We start from the raw sequence: 14,476 nt of genomic DNA, 5'->3' as shown, positions 1-14,476 counted from the left end.
GGTATAGATGGAAGTGGTAAACAAAATAATGAGTGGACCACACGTGGACCAAAATAAGTGTCAGATTCTGACTTAAATCCTGCCACCAGATGTAGGTTGTCAGTTGCCAGCCACGAATAGGGATTTGATATGAGTCTGTAAGCAATCGACATATTATGGTCTCTGTTCAGTGAAACCTGTCTGCTAATGTTCATCTTTATTTGCAGCCGTTCCCCATTGCTCCTGTCACCGCCTCAGCTCCACCTTAGATCATCAGGCATTAGGTTATCATAAGGAGCTTGCAACTTAGATCCCTCACACACACAGTTCACAATAGAGTTTGGGCTCCTATCAGAATTTAATCCTGCTACTGATCTGACAGAAGGCAAAGCTCAGGGCGGTAATGTGAGTGATAGGGAGCAGCTGTGCATAGGGATGAAGCTTTGCTTGCTCACTGATCACCTCCTGCTGTGCAGCCTAGTTCCTAACAGGCCACGAACTGGTACCTAAGAGGCCATGAACTGGCACCCCTAGTTTAAGGAATATAGTTTTTCCTGCTTACTTCAAAAAGGGTGTATCAAACTAAAGTCCATACCCTTTGAAACTATGCTATGAGGCTTTTCTCAAAATTCCATCATGTGATGTAGAGGTATATGGGTCTTTACACTTAGGTTCAAAGTTGATGGAGGCCAGAAATTGTGGTAGAATGCTTATTTATTGGGCCGCACTATGAGAGTCACTACCTCAAAAGCCTTTAGAAGGGAGTATGATACATGTTAAAATTTCTCAGTATAGAAATTCCTCAAAATTCTCTTTTTCACATTTTCTTTGATGAATGCAGAGAGGAAAAAGAGAGAGAGTGTATGTTTGTGTGTGTAAAATAAGCTCAGACATTGTGAAATGACCCTGCTCTGAGCTGTTCTGCCTCTTACTACAGTTAGTTCTGCTATAACAATTGTTTTGAAAACACAAATTTATTCTACTGTAATGGATATATTAGGGTACAATTTAAGCATAGTGTGAATTTCCTGTTTACTTATGCATGAATTCATCCCTGAGGAACACTAGGTGAATGCATAAAACTGCACTTAGCTGAACTGAGCTATGTAGGAATCCACAACAGTACAAGCATAAACACCCTTCAAGAATCTACCAGCCACCTTAGCTGATCACATGGGTTATGAGCCACTCTCATCCACCCCTGTAGTTACAGCTTTCCACCTGACTTCAAATAACCCTCCTTTCACCACTTCACAATTACTTGCAGGCTGAAACCTTCCAATAACCACTCCCTAAAGCAAACTTCGCATCTTTCTCAAGGTGAAGTACATATTTCATGTATTTTTTATATATTTATCAATTCCTTAACATATATGCAATGCACTTTTGACCTTATCAGTTTATCATTTTTTCAAATGTGTCCCTTATGAAGTTGTTGAATGTTGTACACTTAACCTCATCTCCACCTTAACATTCATGCCTTTCATTGTGTGATTTTGCACAGCACAGTACATTTTAGGAATACATATGCCACACAGCATAATTGACTATATCTATAAACTTGTTCAGGTAACATGATCCTCTTCAATACTCTCCTGTAAAAGGTTAAAAATAGTAGAATCAATCTCAGAGCTGCTGAAAAAATTAAAATGTGTGGAGCATTTAGTATATGCCATGCAATATCATAGTACCTAATACATGTTAGATATTGTGATAAGCAGTATAATAGCTCCCTGAAGGTATCCACACACTAATCTCTGGAACTTGTGAATATTTTGTGTTACACTGAAAAGTGGACTTTGCCAATGTAATTAAGACTTTGGATATTCAAATAGAGTGTATCCTGGATGACCCAGGTGGCCCCAATCTAAATACATGAACACTTAAAGGCAGAGGATTTTCTCAGGATGCAGTCAGAAAGATGCAGCAGAAGGAAAATTCAGTGAGATTCGAAATTCTTGATAAGCCATTGCTGATTTGAAGATGAAGGCGGGCAAGTGATGTGGGAATGTAGAAGTCTTGACGGACAGGCTCCAGGATAACAGTCAGCAAGGAAAAGGAAATGAGATTTTTCCCTTACCTCAACGAGGTTAGAACCAGATTCTTCCTAGCTAGCTGACACCGTGATTTGGGCCTTTCCCAACCTGAAATGGAGAAGCAAAACAAGTCCATCCACACTTCTGACCTACGGAGTTCTGGGATATGTTTTAAAGTGTGAACTTTTGGGTAGTTTATTATGGGAACAATAGAAAATATAAGTTTTATTGCTATTAAATATTTCTATTTTTTATTAAGGGAAGAGTAAATTGCTATTGGGAAAAATCATTTTAAACTAAAAATGTTATATTTTAAGTTTTTAAGTTAACAAGTCAATCATCAGTTACTACCTTAAGAGCAGCATGAAAGGAGCAAAGCAAAAATTCCCGAGAGAAACCTTGGCAAGAAGGAGAGATGTTGCAGGCAAACTCCGTTTGCCTCACAAATGTGTTTTGGGCCAGTCTTTCTTTATATGTCGCTAAACTTTGTCAAATATTTGTGTATACTTTGGGAGGCTGAGGCAGGTGAATCACTGGAAGTCAGGAGTTCTCTGCCAGCCTGGCCAACATGGGAAAACCCCATCTCTACTAAAAATACAAAAATTAGCCAGGCATGGTGCGCATTCCTATAGTCCCAGAACGGGAGGCTGAGGCAAGAAAATTGCTTGAACCTGGGAGGTGGAGGCTGCGGTGAGCCGAGATCGCGCCACAGCACTCCAGCCTGGGTGACAGAGTGAGACTCCGTCCCAAAAATAAATAAATAGTATGTCAACTCCAAGCCTTGCCGTTAGAAAGACCATAAAAGGTTTAAACCTATATGTTAGTGTCCTATTACTGCTGTAACAAATTACTAAAACACTAGTGTCTTGAAACAATATAAATTTATTTTCTCCCAGTTCTGGAGGTCTGAAGTTGGAAATGGGTCTCACTGGTGTAAAGTCAATGTATCAGAGGGCATAGGGCTACTACTGGAGGCACTAAGATAGAATCTACTTCCTCACCTTTTCCAGCTTCTACAGGCTGCCAGCAGCTGTTAGCTTATAGCTCCTTCTTCCCTCTTCAAAGTCAGCAGTGCAGCATCTTCACATCCTTCTCTAACCTCTGCTTCCTTCATCATATCTCCTTCTCTCACCTTTTCCTTCCTGCATCCTTCTTATGAGGGTACTTATGATTATATCAGTTCTACCCAGATAATCCAGGACAATCTCCCCATCTCAATATCCTTAACTTAATCCTTAAGTAAATTTCCCTGTGCCCTGTAAAGTAGAATATTCACAGGTTCTTGGTATTAGGATTTGGACATTTTGGGAGGGCCATCATTCTGCTTCCCACAGCCAGAAACAAATATACTTCTAATGGAACACATGATTTCTTAAATAATTATAACAGTTGCATTCCAGCTTTTTCCCTTAAATCATATATTCTTGCAGTTTTCCATCCCCTAGAGTCTCTTTTTGCTTCAGGACATGAGTAGATAGAACTTCATTAATGAGACAATAGGCTGGAGGAAAGGTTCCAGGTGAAGGCTATACTAGTGAGGGGGGAAAAAACAAAAATACTGTGTTTTTGGACTCCTCCAATATTATTCCAGTTGTTCCACAAACAACACACATACACACCAGTCTATCTTTCTCTTTATCAATCTATCCATCCGTATAACTACCTATCTATTTAGACGTTTATTTTTCAAAATGATTTATGGTGCCTCTTTTGGTGTTTAATTTTCTAAATGTGCAAACATCTGCATTTTTTATGAAAGTCTAAAATATGTATGATAAGCATGTCATATTATTAAGCATGTTTTGAGATCTAAAACCAGTTTAGTGTTCTGTAAACTGAAAAAAAGTAATAATGTGTTTTTATATTCTCTAAGCCAAATATTCCAACTTACCCTTTTATTCTACAACTAGTTATCAAGTGTCTACAAAGTGCCAGGCTCTATTCTGGGCCTGGGGATTCAGTAGGACCAGAAACAACAACAGGAACAACAAAGGCTGACACAAATATCTGTGTTTATGGAGCTCACAATTCAGTAAGCTAGCTGAGCAGTAAGGAAATAAATAATAAAACAAGGACAGTATACTATGTCACTTAATGATAGTGCTACAGGAGAGTGAAAAAAGGCAGGAAAGTGGGGCTAGAGGCAGGAAAGTTCCAAAGGAAACTGCAATTTTAAATATGGTGGCCAGAGTCAGATGCTTTGCTGAGAAAGTATCTGAGCAAATAAAAAGGAGGTGAGAGATAAAGCCTCAAGAGTATTTCAAGAAAAGAATCTTTGGTGGAGGAAGTGGAAAGTCCTAGAGCAGGAAATGAGATTTATTCTTTGAGAACATTAATTCCATCTTTTAACTAATATTTATTGATGGCCTCAAATGGGTCAGGCACTCTTACATCAGTACACAAAACAAATCCCCTTTCTTCAAAAAACTTATATTCCAAGGAATAACTTGACTTTAATTTATTCTACTCTGTCATTTTTCTGAAAATGAGGGAAAATCAATTTTCCTGTTTATGAAACAAGAATAGCATGATAAGCCCGAAAGAGAACTTCAGAGATTATTTAGCTAAAATGTATAAAGTACTAAGAATCATTTTTATAGAATAATGACCAGCCAGTATAATCACCACATTGAAATCTTGGTTTTAGTTTGCTTATTGTTAGTTTGAATTTTAGCTCCATTGCATCTAGGCCTTACATTTGTAGGGCTTCAGTTGGAACCAGATGATATTCGGAACAAAACTGATTTCATGAAGATTATTTCCTACAGTCTAACACCCAGTAAATGCAGTCAGTTTATTCAAACATTACACAGTTTCCAGAGTAATGTATGTTGCACAAATAAAATAAATCATGGATTTCGAGAGAAGCTGAAGTGTTGTCAACTGGGCTGTAAATGTTTCAACATAATAAACAGTATAGCAGAATCGAAGTAGCTCAATAGTTGAAGATTTCAGTTTGTGATGCAGGGAAAAAGGATCTGATTTAGGTAGGAAGGAAAAGAGAATTTTAACGATGGAAATGGTCTAAAAGAAATAGCATATATTAGGGTTGTCAGTGTGACAGATGGTGAGACTGTATAATAAAGTCAAAAGATATTTTGACAAGAAAGAAGATGGATCTGACAGTTCAGAAATCAGAATCCTGGGCAGTAAAAAATGAGAAAAATATAATTGAATGTGTGCTCAGCTGATACATAGTTAATTTTACACAGCCCAAGGCAATCGAGTATGGGAAATGGTCAGTAGTGTTAGCAGACTTGATAAAACAAAGAGAAAAGGAGGGATAATGTGAAAACAAAGCAAAGGAAGACAACATTCTACCACCTGTAAAATAGTATTTTCAGTAAATTATTTGAAAAAAAAAAAAAACTAACACATCTGAATCCATTCAAAATGGTCATTTGAACAATACAGGGCTAGATTTAAATGCTATTATACTTTACATAAATATACAACATCTCTTAAAGTAAAACTAATTTTTTCACAGCTACAGAGGAAATACATTACATTAACACTGTTTCTTAAAATAATCCTAGAAAACAAGGTCTCTTTTTGACACAGGTATTTGAATTTCCTTAGCCATTAACATCTTGTAACTACCATTGTTTTAAGATATAATTCTATTTAAACAAATCTAAAAAGTGATAGGTTCTTTAGAACATGAATAAGTTATATAAAGGATTACCCATTTTTCTTTCAAAAAGTGACTATGTTATTCGCCTGATGTTATGCTAGGCTTCTGTATTGTTATCACAGGGACACTCTCAAGTATAGCTTAAAAATACGCTTGTGCTTCACATTCTTAATACTTTTAGGTCAGTATATCTGTAGCAGCAACCCCTTATGTTAAAACTTGGAAAGGGTAAAATATAATGGCTTCATATTGAAGATTTCAGGAGGGGAAAGAAAGGCCCTAAGGAAAAAAAAAAATAAACTGGTTTAAGAACACACAGTGAGGCATGGGCAGAGTGGACACATCGAGGCAGACATTCCACCTGTGTAGTCCATGCTCTTAACAACTTTGCCATAATGACTTATGAGCCTTACTTGTGAAACATTCCTCATCATTATCCTTGTCAGTCACATGTGCATTTACAACAGGAAAATGAGACAAATATCTAAATGCTTTCAGAAGAAACCCAACAGTAGGAAACAATACCAGAAATGAAGAGTGTCTCTATGTCGTTTTTGTAAAGGACAGAGTTCTCAGAGATATGTTATGTGTACAGGTGAAACTAAAAACGGCACTGCAGGATGCTTTAATAATCTTTATTGCATCATATTTGTGAAAATTATACTACATCACTGCCATCTGTAGTGATTCATAAATCACAAGGCAATAAAGCCTCCTAATAAATCTTATGCCCACTCTCTTCACATTATTGATCCCTTTTATTTGCTGATGCAAGAACTCTTCCATATGTTGATGCAGCATTTGTGATCTATGTATCATTATCCTTTATGTCTAATAGCATTTTCTATAAATCAATATCCTTCCTCTTTGAAGATGGTCCTGCAGAATGAGTTGCTGTATGCTTGTGTGAGCATGGCTGAAAGCCTGGAGGTGTGGCATGGCTTGCCATTCCCTCATTAGTCTGAGGAAATTTGTAGGTGATCGTTTGTGTATCTTCCATGGGTTTTGTCACAGCCTCACCCTGTTAACTCTACGTTCCTGGTGAGTAGCCTCAGCAGTTGTAGCCTAATCACCGCACTGTGCCTAGTGGTCAGCAGTCTTGGATCTGTGCTTATCATCAGATACAGCCCTGTTCCACTACTTGACACTCTCCTTAACCATAACCTCCTGGTGGTCCCACTTCTATCAGCCTCCATCTGCTAACACATCAATCACAGAGGATTTGTTTGAGACTCTTAATGTCTCATAATGTTATCATCATTGTTGTTTTTATTTTTTTTGTTTTAACATTTAATACAAGGACCCTGCTGTAGTGAGAACATATTTAGTGCCGATTTGATAGTAAACTTGAGCTGATTTAAGCGATTGTAGGTAAAGTCAGTTATACACTAGTTCTCTAACCCATTCAGGCTGAGCCACTTACAGAAAACCCAATCTGCAGTGTTGTGTTATATTTCTTTTGCCTGCCAGCCTCTCAAAGCATGTGCAGTTTTGACAGTTTCTTTTGCCTTGCTTGCTAGCCAAGCAGGTGACAGAACATTGCTGTAAAAGAAACTGCTTTGGATCGCTTTCAACGTTAAATCACTAACGTAGATTTTTAATGTTAAGCAAAAAGTCCACGGTGCAAATGGAAGTATGTCTGCCTTCATATTTCACAGACTCTTAGTCTAATACGTGTTTGATATGCCATCACCTTAAACCACTAAAGCCATGTGCTGCTCAGACATCATAAAACATACAATCCTATTTTTCTGTAAAGAATAGTTTACATCTGAAGTCAGATTTATTCTGAAATTTCACATGCTAATACAAAGCATTAATGTTGAGTGGGAAAACTATGGAATCTTTAGAAAGGTATCCGAATAACCTCAAAATGAATTTAGTATTTTTATGTATTATTATATGTATCATCTGATATGCACTGAAAGGATGAAACCATTTAATAAAGGTTAAAAATAGCATTTGTGAGTCAATAATGACTTCAAAATTAAAACAAATAAATAACATTCTAGTAATACAAGTAATATACCACTTTTAAGGAAACTAATTTGTAAAATATGGCTTCAAATTTTGCTATAGAAATTATGGAAAGAACAACTTAATCTCAAAATCTTTTCTAGTATACCCAAATAAGCTGACTAAGAATTTCAACACTAGAAACTTAACAAAAATGAAGAAACAAACCAAACAAAAACTCCAAAATACAAAAATGTAAAAGTGTGTATTTATTAGGGTTAATAAATAAAGAAGAAAGTAAAAGAAGAGATAACACAGAATGCTTCTTCCCTCTAACCACCCATTCCTGGTCACAAGATGGGAAAATCTTTCATTTAAGATCCTCTCTAATATAGATGTTGCTTGTAATACGTAGGATATTAATAATTCCCTTTGGACCACGATATTCTTGACAATAAGTCAGTAAGTCCGACAATTCCTTATATCCAAGCAGAAAGTGATTATAGTAGAAATGGGTAATCAAATGATATTTGATTCATTCATTCATTCCACTCATTGAGGAGAGGGTTTCATGTTTTGTGTTACTTTCCTATCATGCTCTCCCAGCCCAACCCCTTCCCACCCATCAGAATAGGGGCTAATCCCCCAGAGTATCATATCTTATTGACTTACTTACTCAGACTCAGAGAAGCAATGATTTAAGGCATTATCAACTCAACTGATTTATCTTCCTAGAGAAATGAAGTACTTCTAAAATAAGAGTCAAAATATTCATATGCCCTAGCCCTATTATGAATACAATATTAAATTTAACTCATCTATTCAGGCAAATAAAAATAACTGTTGTCATTTTGACTTTAAAGTGTCATCTGACTTACTCCTCCGAGTCTTATTTCAGAACTAAACAGCAGCACCATCCACCAAGACCTCCAGCACAGAGGAAGCAGGAGTCATCACTGATTCTACCTCATCCTCAACATTCATTTTATATCCATGTCTTATTGATTTCACCTTCAGTAACTGTTTAATCAACCTCTTCTGTTTAATCAAGCTTTTTCCTTCTTCTGTTTTTACATGCTACAATTTCCTGAGAGCTCTCCTCATAAAACATACAATTAATCATGTAGCTACATTGCTGATACATTTAGGTGGCCCTCTAATGCCTACAAATTAAACCGAAAACCTTTATCACTAGGCAATGTAAACAAAAGTGTTTCAACATGTTCCATTTGTAATGAACACTTAATGTTACAGGTTCAAAATTACCCCTATTCTTCCCAAGTATGTTGACTTGACAATATCCAAGACTTTTGTCTCCCTCATTCTTTTCCTTCTTTATAAGTTGTCTTTCATCTTCTTCTCTGCCAAACAAAATTCAACCAACCCTCGAGGGCCCAATTCAAATCTCACTCTTCTTTATGAGCCTTGCTCTATGCACTCTTTCCCCCACATCACCTCTTTTTCTAGAAATTCCAATTATTTGGATGTTATGATGTGTGATGTCTATTAAGAATTTACATTCCTGCATGTAAATGAGATTCCGGAGGGCAAAGAATATCTCATTCATCCTTGAATCTCAATATTTCACACATTGCCTAGCACTGGAGTTCATAAATATTTATTGAATCAAGTAAAATTCTCTAATCTTCTAAATATGCAAACATGATCTATGTATCTTATTTAAATAAATATGGCTTATGACTTAGTAGCTAACTATAGATAGATATTATAAAACTATATTGTTTAAAGTTCTGTCATGGTATATTTCTACCAAAATGTTCAGATAGAAGAAGAAGAGATTCAGTTGGAAACACCCTCGTAAAGAACACTTTTATTCTATGATAAATAGAAGAATATAGCCCCGACTAATTCAACCAGAAAAGTCCTTTTGTAGAATTCAATCCTATAAACCTATTCAATGGAGTTAATGATTGTTTCACATGAGTGATAGTAATAGATTAAGATTTATAGAAGGGTGTGCAACAAAACATAGCCGAAAGCAGATATAATATTTAAAATATAATTCCTGCAGAACGAAAACAAAATCTCTAAGACAGGGCTCCATAGAAACATAATGTTCCATTTTGGGCTTTCAAAACAGATTTACAAATGAAACATTTCATAAACAATGAATAACACGCACTTAAGAACCTCACACAGAGGAAAATTGCAACTGAGCATGCATGTGTAATTTGCACTACAGTAATCTCACTTTTTAGCAAATGCAATGAATCCTGTCACCAAATGGTGAGCAAACAAAGTGATGAGTGGCATACTGATGTTACTGAAATTCTCTCCAGAGGAATATGGATATAAAAATATAAGTGTAATGTTTTGTACATATAATTTTTAATTGCCAATAAATGTAAACAAATAATTTGAAGCTTGTTTTCATCAAGCTATTGATATGCTCTTTAGAAGAAGCCACTCATAAGACTGAGGAATTAAACGTATTAAATTCTTAAAGTTTTATCTTGGAGTGGGACAATGCTCATATTTCTGCATTGTGTAATTATGCTTTTTTTCAGAGATACCATTTCCTTCAGTTTTCTCACTTGCACAAAGCATGGAATTCTGGTACTTAAAAAACTTATTAGACTTTTAGTTTGTTTTATTTCTTTGCATACATATAAACCACGGGTTACCCAGCTGTTTACAAGTTTACTCATGAATCTCAACTCTCCTGCACTGACCTATCATCAAAGAATAGCCATATTACCTACCAGTTCCTCAGGGAACGCATGTTATTGAAGCTACTTTTTTCTCTTTAAATGTGTTACAAGTAGTAAACTATATGATTATTTTCCCCCCAAAAAAATCCTTGATTTTCTTGTGAGTGAAGATAAAAATACCCGTTGAATTAAATGGTGAAAAGTAAAGATGAGGCTTGTTTTTATATTTACAAAGAAACCCTAATTAGGCCGGGCGCGGTGGCTCACGCTTGTAATCCCAGCACTTTGGGAGGCCGAGGCCGGTGGATCACGAGGTCAGGAGATCGAGACCACGGTGAAACCCCGTCTCTACTAAAAATACAAAAAATTAGCCAGGCGTGGTGGCGGGCGCCTGTAGTCCCAGCTACTCGGGAGGCTGAGGCAGGAGAATGGCGTGAACCCGGGAGGCGGAGCTTGCAGTGAGCCCAGATCGCGCCACTGCACTCCAGCCTGGGCGACAGAGCCAGACTCCGTCTCAAAAAAAAAAAAAAAAAAAAAGAAACCCTAATTAATTAATCATCTTAGCCAACAACATCTTAGCACACAATCTCATGACACAATATGTAGACAATGACCCAATCCTAGAACATAGTATGGACGTCATTTATGGTTATTGAACCAAAGGTGATGACATGGATTTTGTAAAATAACTCAGAGGAATAAGTTGTTTCTTTACACAGTAGCCTAACAAGTACTTTGTCCAGAACAACCTACCTATGTACCATGATGCCTGTCAGCTACATCATCACTTCTAATTCTATTTGAAGATACAATTGAAACCACTACTGAAGCAGGATATTTCCCTGACCCATTCACGGGTGGAAACTGGAGTGCATGGGCACTGGAACTAGCTGGCTGCTTCTTCGGGGGTGGCAGGGGTGGACTCCCCTGGTTCAGTCTCACTGCATTCCACCCCTCGCAGGAGGGGGAGTGCAGGTGAACAGGTGCAGGAGCCAGGGCGAATGCTTTTGGGCATTGGCAGGAGCAAAACTTTGTGCGGGCCCTGTAGCAGCGTCTAGTGAGGAGTACCCATGACCCCTGAAGCCCCAGAGGACGTGTGTTACAGTGTTTTTTTGTTTTGTTTTAAACCTGTGTAAAAGAAAATGTAAACTAATAAATACTAATAGCTTTAAATACCTAATTCAGTGTTTCTTTTCTTTTATTATTATTCTTATTTTTTTTTTTTTTAAGACGGAGTCTCACTCTGTCGCCCAGGCTGGAGTGCAGTGGCACGATCTCGGCTCACTGCAATCTCCGCCTCCTGGGTTCACGCCATTCTCCTGCCTCAGCCTCCCGAGTAGCTGGGACTACAGGCGCCCGCCACCACGCCCCACTAATTTTTTTGTATTTTCAGTAGAGATGGGGTTTCACCACATTAGCCAGGATGGTCTCGATCTGACCTCGTGATCCGTCCGCCTTGGCCTCCCAAAGTGCTGAGATTATAGGCGTGAGCCACCGCGACCAGCCGTGTTACAGTGTTCTTTTGGCTTTGCCATCTGTGGGCAGCTTAAGTCTTAAACAGCTCAGTGGGCCCCCTGCCTTTTCACGTGTGCTAGTTGCTCTCCACCAGCAAGGGCGAAGAGTCAGCGTGACAGTCTTCATTGTCTGCACCCACGGCTCCTGAGCTCTTGTTCGGCATCCAGGAAAACTCAGGTCTTACTAACGAACTGGAGGGTGGTGAATGTGGAGGGTTTTATTGCTGATGAAAGTGGCTCTCCGTGGGAAGGGGAGCTGGAAAGCAGGTGGAGTAGGAGGACAGTCTTCCCCTGGAGTTCAGCAGTCGTTGGCTAGACTCCTCTCTGAAGCCATGCTGTCATGTTGTCCCTTTGAAGTCAAGCTGCTTCTCTCGGATATCCAGTTGCTTCTCTTCTTCTCTGCTCTCTGCTGGTGGAGCCTGGGGTTTTTACGGGCACAGGATGTGGGGCAGAGCGGGCCATAGGTGGTTTTAGAAAAGGCAACAGTCGAGTGGGAAAACAGGAATACATGTTCTCACATTGGGCCACGGTTCCAGATTTGAGGGTGGGACCCTTGCCAAAGACCTGCCCTCTTCTGCCCAGAATTTCCCTGCCTCCTATCCTTATCACTACTAAGGCTGTATAGTATCAAGAAACTCAAGTGAGATAAATTATATTATTGCTTAACAAGTATTCACTTTCTATCCCCTTCTGTGAAAGGAATATATTTCCCTACCCAATTGATGTTGGACATGGTTATGTGACTTGCTTTTTCTAATGGGATGAAAGTGGAAATTATGTGAGTAGAATTTGAAATGTGCTTGTGTGATTTGACTTGGTCTCCTGCACTTTGATCTTTTTTCATAAAAAGGATATGTCTCAGCTATCTTCAGGTTTAAGAAGGATGAGAAACAAGTGAACGTAGTTCACAGCCAGAAAGCAAGCCTAATTGTGCCGAATCTAAATTAGCTGAATTAATGTCAACCCATAGATGAGTAAGAAATGGATGGTTATTGGCAAGCAGGTTGGTAAGTAGTCTGGTGTAAAAGTAATTGTGTTTTTTGTCATTAAAAGTAATGGTAAAAACCGCAATAACTTTTGCACCAACCTAATACATGCCAATGAGTTTTGATTTTTTTTTACACAATGTTATTATGGATACAAACGACTGATACACCAAAGAATAAAAGCATTTCATCAATACACAGGGAGAAGAAAGAATTTTAAAAGTTACTTAATTGTGAAACTATTGGTTTAACTGGTAAAATAGTTGTACAGGTGAAAGTTTAGTTTTGTTATGCATGTAAAGAATTAATAACGGAAGATTTTGAAAAGTAAAGCATCCAGTGAGAAAATGTAAAAGGAAAATGGCAAATATAAAAAAATCTTAGGAATGTTATTGGAGAAAGGAAAAAATAAGAGTGAAACTTGAAGGGGTATTAGAAAACGGAAGCCTTTTAAAATTTTTGTTTCTTTTTTTCTTTAAAGGAATAAATGATCTAAATATATTTACAATTAGAAGAGAAATATCAATGAAGCAAGAGCCCTAAAATGCAAGGGAGGGACTTAGTAACTGATTTCAAGCAAAGCTTTGGCTCAGCTGAGTTGTGAATGACACTGCACAAGGTGAAAGAGAGGAAACAAGCTTACTCTGAGACAGAAGGAAAAAAGAGCAATGTTACAGACAAGTTCTAAAGACATAAGGAAGCTGTGACCACCTAGATCTGTTGAAATGACAAGATAGATAGCAAACACAGGCACTTGTGCTAGATGACCTATATTTGCCAACATGGGATAAGGAGATTGAATAACTTGGAGAAGAGCACAAACAACTTTTACTTTTACTTATTTATTTTTTTTTGAGATGGGTGTCCTGCTGTCTCGCCAGGCTGGAGTGCAGTGGCGTGATCTTGGCTCACTGCAAACTCAGCCTCCAGGGTTCAAGAAATTCTCCTGCCTCAGCCTCCGAGTAGCTAGGACTACAGGCAAGCGCCACCATGCCCAGCTAATTTTTATATTTTTAGTAGAGACGGGGTCTCTCCATGTTGGCCAGCATGGTCTCCATCTCTTGACCTAGTGATCAGCCTGCCTCGGCCTCCCAAAGTGTTGAGATTACAGCCATGAGCCACCATGCCCGGCCTGTATCAATAACAAAGATGATAGTGACAAGAGCAAACTGTCTGAAAATTTGATGTTATTTATATTAGTAATATTACAAACTCTTAGTCTTGTTAAGATTAATTCCAAAATGTGATCTTAACGTAAATTCAAGGATTCATTTGGGGCAGGCAATTCAATATCTAGGGTCCATTTACTTCTCTGCTTTCCTGTTTTTAACATACGGCAACTACAATTTCATCTTGGAGAAAAGAAAATCATAGATTTTATCAAATAACCTCATCTTTTACATGAACAAGATAACTATTTATTTTCTCTTTAAAAACAAAGCATACTGAAACTGGACCCCTTCCTTATACCTTATACAAAAATTAACTCACGATAGATTAAAGACTTAAACGTAATACATAAAACCACAAAAACCCTAGAAGAAATCCTAGGTAATACCATCCAGGACATAGGCATGGGCAAAGACTACATGACTAAAACACCAAAAGCAATTGCAACAAAAGCCCAAATTGACATATGGGATCTAATTAAACTAAAGAGCTTCTGTGCAGCAAAAAACAAAAACAAAAACAAACAAAA

General features: G+C 37.8%; 1 protein-coding gene and 1 long non-coding RNA gene across 2 annotated transcripts in view; both read right to left on the bottom strand.

Moving 5' to 3' along the window:
• EYS (eyes shut homolog) overlaps positions 1 to 14,476 on the bottom strand; it is a 2,088,383-nt gene that overhangs the window by 1,014,839 nt on the left and 1,059,068 nt on the right. The gene's annotated exons all lie outside the window — the stretch shown is intronic.
• Positions 1,405 to 5,776, bottom strand: LOC134732619 (uncharacterized). The gene is made up of 4 exons (XR_010115953.1): positions 5,701 to 5,776; positions 3,017 to 3,271; positions 2,060 to 2,123; positions 1,405 to 1,574 (listed from the first exon to the last, which is right to left on the bottom strand). It is a non-coding gene; the product is annotated as an uncharacterized lncRNA (long non-coding RNA).

The sequence above is a fragment of the Symphalangus syndactylus genome, chromosome 2, assembly GCF_028878055.3.
Source record: "Symphalangus syndactylus isolate Jambi chromosome 2, NHGRI_mSymSyn1-v2.1_pri, whole genome shotgun sequence".
Taxonomy (NCBI): Eukaryota; Metazoa; Chordata; class Mammalia; order Primates; family Hylobatidae; genus Symphalangus; species Symphalangus syndactylus.
The sequence above is the reverse complement of the archived record's forward strand: the minus strand, read 5'-3'. Positions and strand labels throughout refer to the sequence as shown.